A 6,084-nucleotide genomic window follows, 5' to 3' on the forward strand; every position below is an offset into this window, starting at 1 on the left:
ATAGCTGCGCAATCGACTCTGCTCACATCGGTATTGTTTAGAGCGCGTATGCCACTTTTCCGCGTATCGTATCCGTCGAGGAAAACCTCTATTTAGATCGGAAAATTTCGGGAAGGCCATCACGGCCTAACCGCGTCGGTCCGGCTCTCAGTCGACGGAACAGACTCCATTCAAATTCTGCCCTCGGTGCTTCGTGAAGTATGTGTGCACCGACTCACACAAAGTGTGCAACTTGTGCTTGTCTCCGGAGCACAACAAACAGGACTGCGACGCGTGCAGATCGTTTAGATCGAAGAAAACGCTCCGCGATCGTCTGACTCAACGGTGAAGAATCCGAGCACGAATTCGATGCACAAGGGGCCAAGGAAGAACAAGAAGAACTTGCATGTATTCCAGAATCTGACTCTAAGATGGAAGACTACTTACCACATGGTCAACTTCCCGTGAGTACCGAACACCCCTTGCCCCAAAATCCAAATCAACCCAACAAAAGGCTTTAGTTCCACCCTCGCCTTCGGGCCACGGTCGGCACCGAGAAGATGTTTATGTTGCCCCGCCCTCTGGCTCCAAAACACGCCGCCAAGTCTTCCGGCTCGGGATGGGGGGGCGTGGCCGAGCAGAGCTGCAAGATGGCCGCCGTGTAACGGGGCTCTGCCGGCCGAACGCCGAATCAGTCAGTTCATCCGTATAATGCCGACATCCTGGACCGACAAAGCTGAGGCGGGGGTTGCCCGGACGTAGAGGCATCGATTCCTGCAATCCGGACCGAAATCGGTGGCGGCGATCCTGAGCGGTGTTCCCTTGATGCCCTGACGGCGGCTCTCCTGACTCCCGGCCGGGGATCCCAGCTACGCAAGTCCCGCGTCGCGGGCCGGAACACGAAGTGGAACGGCCGCGGCTGCCGGAGGGGGTGAATCCTGCTGTCCCTGGCGCCCCGGACGGCCCGGGGGGGCCCTAGTCGGCGGCGATCTCCCCACCTCTTGAAATCTACATGAGCGCTGACTGGGCTGCCCTGGAGGCTGCGGATGCGGCGCCGATCCTGCTACCCTCGCTGGCGCCCCGGGAGGTGAAGTGCGCCTTCCTCCTGCCTCCGCCAGGTGCATACATATTGAACTGCGGGGGTCCAGGGACTGCGGAGTGTGTGCCTGCTGGGCGGTCGCCCCAACTGCTGGTCGCTTGCTGTGTGCCCATTTGGAGGGCCTGTCCCGGCTACGGACCCGCGCTTGGTGAGAGCTACAGGCCTGCTGGGCCCGACTGTGCGTTGGGGGTTCCCGCTGGCGGCGAGGGCGGCAAGGCGGCCTTGGGTGAGAGCGGATTTGGCATGGTGGGCCCGTGAATTTGCCCGAGCTCAGAGGCCTGTGCAGACTCTGTTGGGCCCCTTACCCCCCCCCCCCCCTGCTGAGACTCTGACGTGGTGGCCCCTTCGCTGCACCATGGGGAAGGCGGATGCTAAGCAGAGAAAGCTCCAGTTTGGGAAGCAAATGGCTCAAGACACTGAAACTGTCCCAGCGTCCCAGACGGTGGTCCCTGAAACGCAGCTTGCGCCGACGCAGGACGACGACGATGTCAAGAGCATGTTTCGGGAGCTGAAGGGCTGCCTAAAAGAGATTGACGGCAAGTTGGACTCCATGGCCCGGCGACTGGACGGAATATCGCACAAGGTGGATCAGCATGAAGAGCGACTGGCGGCGGTAGAGGCGCGGGTTGCCGACTGCGAAGAGTTTAACGGTGATACCCGGGAGAAGCTGCTGCGCATGGACAAGGTCCTGGAGGTGATAAAGGGACGCAACGAGGATTTGGAAGCCCGCTCTCGCAGAAATAACGTGAGAATTATTGGTATTGCGGAATCCACGAACATTAGCAATATGGAGCACTTCGTTGAAGGGATGTTCCGCGACCTGTTTGGTGAGGCCCTGTCGGCCATGTTCCTGGTTGAGAGGGCACATCGCACATTGGGACCGCGACCGGTGCCGGGGGCGCCGCCACGCCCGATCCTTGCCAGGGTCCTAAACTATCGGGACAGAGACACGATCCTACGGCTGGCACGTGAAAGAGGTGAGCTTACATTCCAAAATATGGCGGTATCCCTATTTCCCGACTTCACTCAGGCTGTGCAGGCCGCCAGGCGTGAATTCTTACCGGCTAAGCGGATCTTCCAGAAAGTGGGGACAAAATATGCGATGTTATATCCTGCTAAGTTACGGGTCCAGCACGGGAGGAAACCGATGGTCTTCACAGCGGCGACGGAAGCGCTCAAATTTGCGAGGCAGGCGGAGCGGACGCTGAGAGACAAGCGTGCCGGGCAGGGGACTCCACCGCACGACCAGCTAAGTGACGTTGAATAAATAGGCCTCCACTTTATGTACTCGTGAAACTGGAACATATAGAGACGCTGGACACCTTGGTTATACCGTATATCACTTGATGATCTATTAAGGGGACTCTGAACTTATAGCATGTTGTGGCTGCCGGGGGGAACGGAGGGGCTCAGGGGTACGAGGTTTGGGGAATATTCCTGAACATTTGCAGAGAACTTGTGAAGGGATCGGTGTCGGGCTTACCCCGCCGCAGGCAGATAGTGTATATGTCAATGGGCGGTAATGTTCGGCCACCCTTTCGCCTTTTAGACAGGGGAGTATGCCGGTGACCCACGCCCTCACGGATGATTCCCGTAATTTCACTGATGCAATGCTGTTGTTGGGTTGGGTGGAGGGGGGGGGGGGGACAAGTGTCTCAACCTGATTGGGGGGTTGGAGTGGGTGGTAGGGGGATTTGGTTAATGTTGTTTGGTTTTCGTACACTGCACTATTTGACTATACCACTACAGGATGATGTGGCCCTGCCGTTGGCCGCTGCCATGTTCTTATTGTTGGTAAGACATCCAGAGCGAGAGCTCTCCTTGTGGACCCAGAGCGCGATACCGCTGCTGGCTTCATTGCTGCGTAGGATCCTCCACCGCACACATACCTGACCGCGCTGCGTTGTTTCACATGGAATATTCGTGGTCTGAATGACCATCGCAAGATCAGATTGACCCATGCATATCTGACACGACACCAAGTTGACATCTGTTTCCTTCAGGAAATGCATTTGCCCCAAGTAGCCGGGGTGCGGCTTAGACATGCTAGATGGGGCGAAATACACACGTCCGGCTACTCCAGCTACTCCTGGGGAGTGGCTATTTTAATACGGCGAGGCCTACCCTGGCAAACATATCGGGTGCATGCTGACGCTGAGGGGCGCTACATAATATTGCAGGGGAAGCTTTTCCACATGCCGATGACACTAGTTAACATATATGGCCCAAACTCGGACGACCCTGATTTTTTCCGACACAAGACACAGTCGCTGGGAGAGGGTGCATGCATATGGGGCGGCGACTTCAATGCGGTGATCTCGCAGGAACTAGACAGGGAGGGAGCGGCTCGCGTACATCACCCGCATGTGGCTGACCTCCTCCGTGGCCTCATGACGGACTATCAGCTATTAGACTCGTGGCGCGTGCTGCACCCCGCGGAACGGGAGGGCACCTGCTTCACCCCACACAGGGGAGCTTGGTCCAGGTTAGATTTTTGGCTTTTAACCCCACGGGTGCATGCATGGGTTTCGGACGTCGCGCACAGGGCGCGCACCCTTTCTGACCACTCGCCAGTGGAACTGCTGCTACGCGTGCCACAGCCATATGTGACGCCCTTCGCGTGGCGCTTACCAGCACAGGTCCTGACCGATCCGGTGTTTCGGGAAGACATATACCAACACGTTACGGAATATTTTGAACAGAACACTGGCTCTGTTGCGTCGGAGGGCACCCTGGGGGACGCTTTCAAGGTGGTGATAAGAGGTCACTGCATTGCGGGACAGGCCACAGTGCTGAAGACCATCAGGGGAACGCTGAAGCGGCTGGAAGACAGCCTGCATACTCTGGAGGTGCAGTACTGTTCGGACCTATCGGCGACAACTCTGGCGGAAACACGCACCAAGCTCGCGGAATACCAGGCTGAAGCAGATAGGGAGCTTAAGTTTCTGACTAAACAGGCTGTGGCCCGCCGATATGGCGAGGGGGACCGACCGGGCAGGACGCTCGCTCTCCTGCTGCGTTCGCAGAGGCCATCCCCCTTCATCTCCTCAGTGGCGACACCGGAGGGTGGGCATGCGTATACTCCTCCAGCAATTCTAGATACGTTTCGGACTTTTTATAAAGAATTGTACCGTACCCGGGGTGCGCCGCCGCTGTCGGGATACTTTGCTACGATCCAGCTCATTTGGTTCAATGCACACCAAAAGGGGTACTTTGATCGCCCCTTCGAGATAGCAGACGTTAAAGATGCGATAGGCGCATTGGCAGCCGGAAAAGCGCCGGGTCCGGATGGGTTCCCGGCGCAATTCTACAAGGAATATGCGGAACTGCTGGCCCCCAAACTGCTGGCAGTATATGCTGAGGCCGTTGAAGCGGGTGTGCTCCCGGAATCGATGAGAGAGGCGGTCATTATCGCCCTCTTAAAACCGGATAAAGACGCGCAACACTGCGATTCATATAGGCCGCTGTCCTTAATTAATACGGATGCAAAGATATTCGCGAAAATGCTAGCATCGCGGTTGCAACCGGTACTGCCACTTATGATACGCCCTGACCAATCGGGCTTTGTGCCGGGCCGCTCTACGTCTCACAACCTTCGAACATTATTTGGTGTGCTACACTACTTAGCCCCGCATGTACAAGCCGTAGCGGTGCTGTTGGACGCAACAAAAGCGTTCGACTCCCTGGAATGGGGATTCCTGTTTCCCTTGCTGCAGCGAATGGGTATGAGTGAGGCATTCATTGGCTATATTCGCTTGCTGTATACCAACATCACTGCCCGGGTACGGGTGAACGGGCTCGTCTCTGCGCCCTTTGCCATCGGGAGGGGTACGAGACAGGGCTGCCCCTTATCGCCCCTGCTATTTGCCATCGCCACAGAACCCTTGGCGGCTCGCATCCGACAGCACCATGCAGACCGGGGCATTGGCTTTTCATCGAGGGCACTGACCGTGTCCCTATATGCGGATGATATTACTTTATATGTAACCGACCCGCAGGAAAACCTTTCGCCCATGACCGGAGAATTGATAGAGTATGGCTTGCTATCAGGTGTAACCATAAATTGGGAGAAGTCGGTTATTCTACCTTTGACGGCCGGGACGACTCGCTTTTCCCCGAATTGCCCGCTGAAGTGGGCGGACGGACCGGTGCGATACTTGGGGGTCTGGATCAGCACTGATATGCAGCAAATATGGTCGGAGAATTATGGGCGGGCACTGGGCTGGGTCGAGGAGCGGGTCGGCCGCTGGAAGCATTTGCCCCTTTCGCTGGCGAGGAGGATTGCAGTGGCCAAGATGGTCATCCTGCCGAAGTTCTTATATCTCTTCGGGAACATTCCGCTGCCCCTGACTGCTAGTTTTTTGCGCCAATTGCGCTCGCAGATGGTGGAGCTGGCGTGGGGAGGTAAGTAGCCGAGGGTGGCGTGGGAGACCCTCACTCTCCCGCAACGGCAGGGAGGCCTGGCGGCGCCGGATTTCCCACTCTATGCCTACTGCGCGCAGGCACAGTTTTTACACCACTGGGTCCACCCAACACCGTTCCAGCCACATGTGGCGATAGAAACGGATAGAGCGGCACCGTTGCCGCTCGCCGTGGCCCTATATGCGCCGCACAAGCGGAGATGCACCGACATAGACCCGGTGCACGCACTTAGATGGGCCTGGGATGGGCTACGGCGCAGGGCCGGACTGGACCTCTTACATGCCGGATCGATGCCGCTGCGGAATAACCCGATGTGGTCCCCGCTGCAAAATATGCGCACTGGCGAGCGAGCTGCGGCGCACGGCCTTCGCACAGTGGGAGATTTATTCCCGGGCGGTTCCTTCATCACGCTGGAGCAGATGTGTGGCGAGGAAGCTCCGACGCTGCTGGACACACTACTTTACTACCAGTTACGCCACACAGGTCAAAAACAGTTTCCTACGTTTCTGGCTCCTCCGCCAGATTTACCAGCCCTAGAGAACGTGCTAGCGGTGGAGTCAGGACGCAAGCTTATATCCAGATTG

The sequence above is a fragment of the Triturus cristatus genome, chromosome 6 (genome assembly GCF_964204655.1).
Source record: "Triturus cristatus chromosome 6, aTriCri1.1, whole genome shotgun sequence".
Classification (NCBI taxonomy): domain Eukaryota; kingdom Metazoa; phylum Chordata; class Amphibia; order Caudata; family Salamandridae; genus Triturus; species Triturus cristatus.